Below are 3395 nucleotides of genomic sequence, written 5' to 3'. Positions count from 1 at the left end.
AACTAATAATGTAATCTTTTTTTACATCAGCAAGGTGTTCCGTGTCCATTTTATATCTTTTATATTCAAGGGCAGCATTCTATGTCACAAATGAACATGATCCGAAAAAGGAAAGCATACTTTTAATGAGTTGATATTCTGGTCCTAAAATACACTACAAAAATAATAAAATAAATATTTAAAATGCACTGTGCTAAAAGAAGCACAGTAAATATTCTCTCCTACCTTGTACATATACTGGAGAAATTGCTGTGTTGATTTCTTAATAAGTGTAGGGTGTTATGCCATATAAATTTCGGGATTTTATTATGAAGTAAGAAGTCCAATATTCCTTAATATCAACTTCACTTTAGCCCAGTAAAGCTTAAGAAGGAAATTGGCCTTGTTCACGGTCAGGACAACGCTGCCCAGACTTGGTGCATTTAAACTCCAAGCTCTGCATGTCAGTTGGTAACCGGCAGAGCACAGGGCTGTCCGGCTGGATCAGAAACGCGGTTCTGTTCTCTCTGGGGATGTGGGCTGTGGGGCATTGCCTCTACCAGTGCTCTGCCCCTGGCTCCCTCTCCACTCCCCTCTGGGGAGTGGAGGCTCCCATTTGGCACAAGTTAGAAACCTTCGTAGTTTTAATTGGAACCATAGCTATGTACTAAATCTAAAGATACTAAACTTCAAATCTTTAAAACACATTTTCGGCCCTCCCTGGTGGAGCAGAGGTTAAAGCACAGCACTAAGAAGCTACAGCCACTTCAGCATGAGCTTGATCCCCACCCTGGAGGTGACCACATGGCTTGGCAGACCTCTCCTGACCCGCCCGCTGCTCCCCGCAGCAGTGTATTTCCTAGATCTGCCTGTTCTGCTCCCCTCTCTGTGAATCCTTTCACCCCCCTCAACTCTGGTCTGTACACCAGTTCTGCATGAATAAATAAATAAAATCTTTCAAAAAATTCTGGGTGATAATTCATAAGCTCTACCCTGCTGGCACATTCAAGTCCACAATAGTCTTACTAGTTTAGTCACCACACTGCACGAGAGTCCCAGATCTTACTCCCCTGATAACTACTGGCTTGTACCCATTGACCAACATCTTCTCCCCCAACCACATTATTTGTCTCAATTATAAGTGATGCCACTTAGTACTTGTCTTCTATATCTGGCTTATTTCTCTTAGTTCATGAGTTCACCTTGTTGTTTATTTCTCCAAGTTCACCCATTTTGTCATGCACGGGTGGGTTTCTTTCTCTGTAGCTTATTCATTCAGCAGAGCATATACCCCATTGTCTTTATCCTTTCATCATGTGTTGATGGTTTGTGTCCATCTCTTGGCTCTTAGAATAATATCACAACATAGGAGTTTGGTATTTTCCTAACAGTTTGATGGTTCACTTCGTTTGAATATCTACTCAAAGCCTCTTCCACAAGGTGACAATAATATTGAGCGTTTTTGTGGTGAATAAAAGAAGAAGATGAATTAAACAGGTTAAGAAAAGAATTAATGTTAACTATAAGTATTTTTGTGGTACATCATTGGTCACTGATTTTACTCTCTGGTTTGATCTGAGTCATCAACCTCTGAGCAGAGTGGTTTCTCAAGAAGAGAAGACAGGAGTTTGACCGAATGTTGTTGAAATCTATTGTTCTTGGTTCAACCCAAAGGTCTTCTTATTGAAACCAATACAGCTAATATGGTTTCTCTGCAATGATTACCTTGCCCCTGTATACAATGGCTCCTGCAAAGTCAACTTTTGCATTCAAAATATATCAGCTTTTATAGAGGTTAATTTCACTGCTTCCTATAAATACACTGCAGATTTTTTCACCTAAAGAATATATTTTTTTTGTACATACTTTACTGCCTTCTAAAATGTACCCTTCGGTTCTTATTTTTCCAATTAGCTGTTTTGTAGGCTTTCTGAGGGTCCTAAATGCAGCTGGTAAACTTAAATGCTGACACTGGAGTCACTGACTTCAATAGTATAATGGAAGCAACTTCAATGCTTTCTGACTTTCAGGGGGAAACTAGAATAAGAACTCTTCCATGAGGAAACTAGGGGACAAAAACCCCGAAGTATATGAAGGAGAAAGGAATTTGAATGATTAACAAGTAGTATATTTCAAAATTAGTTTTCATGTTGGTGAATCTTATTAAACTTTTTCTTTTATCCCCAACAAAATGGTGAATGAGATCTACACTTATTAATAATAAATAATCACTTAGCTCATTTTTGGTCAAGATTTATGACATGTTGAACTATCATCTCTGACTACAGATTCCATACGGGTAGTTGTTAGACAGGACTTTAGCAATGAGACTAGATGAACCCCTTACCGAGTGTGTGGTAGCCTCTCTGCCACCTGTGTGCATGCCCCCACCCCAGGCACCTATGTGTGTAAATGGCTTGGACTCAGCACTCCTGCATGACCGCCTTGAGACAATGGCCATCACGAGGTGGCTGGAGACACCTTGGTAACCACTGATTGTGTGGTCAGGGTCCAAGATGGCCTGGGAGGGACCCATTTCACTGCATCTGCAAGATAACTACTCCCTGTTCATACTGCCAGCATGTGTTCCCTGTGTCCCATAATACTGGTTACTCTTTGACAGCCCTTTGATCCTTTTCAAGTCCTGCTCCCCATAAGATGAATGCCCCTGTTTCCCTTGGACCCTGCTTCTCCCACCATTGTCACAGAATCAATCATGCTTGTACACGATTACTAAATAAATAGCAAGAGAGCACCTCAAGAGCAGCGTGTTGCCCTGAAAACCTGCTCCATGACACATCTCTCAAGGGCACCCCCAGAGACGTGGGGACAAGTCCTTCCCTCCAGATTAGTGCACATTCTATCTAGATTGAACATTGAGTCACATAGGGGAAAATTAGAAAAATCTTGCAGGAGGAACTGACCTCGGTTTTCTCAAGGCAGAGTCTACACATTTGGCATTGACTTCCTTCCAAATGACCTACTTCCCTCCAATTCGTCTTTATGTTGCATCTATCTGTGTTTTTATAATGCCAATATTGTTCAGAAGCAGATGAAACATCACTTATGAAACATGTATTAGTCACCCTTATTTTTTTTTCTTTTTAAAGATTTATTTATTTGTGCATACAGAACTGGGGTACAGTCCAGAGGTTCAGGGGTGGCGAGAGCGTTCACCAGAGACAGAGTGAGGAGCAGAACAGGCAGATGGATGAAGCACACTGCTGAAGGGAGCAAAGGGCTGATCAGAAGTGGTCTGCCACGCCATGTGGTCACCTCCGGGGCAGGCAGAAATCGAACTCATGCAGAAGTGGCTTCAGCTTCCCAGTGCGGTGCTTTAACCAACTGCGCCACCAGGCAGGGCTTAGTCACCCTTATTTTTAACAAGTTTGGATACCCATCAGTTTCAGACAATG

This window comes from Condylura cristata, unplaced genomic scaffold, assembly GCF_000260355.1.
Source record: "Condylura cristata isolate star-nosed mole 26May11 unplaced genomic scaffold, ConCri1.0 scaffold00015, whole genome shotgun sequence".
In the NCBI taxonomy this organism is placed as follows: domain Eukaryota; kingdom Metazoa; phylum Chordata; class Mammalia; order Eulipotyphla; family Talpidae; genus Condylura; species Condylura cristata.
Note: the sequence above shows the minus strand (reverse complement) of the source record.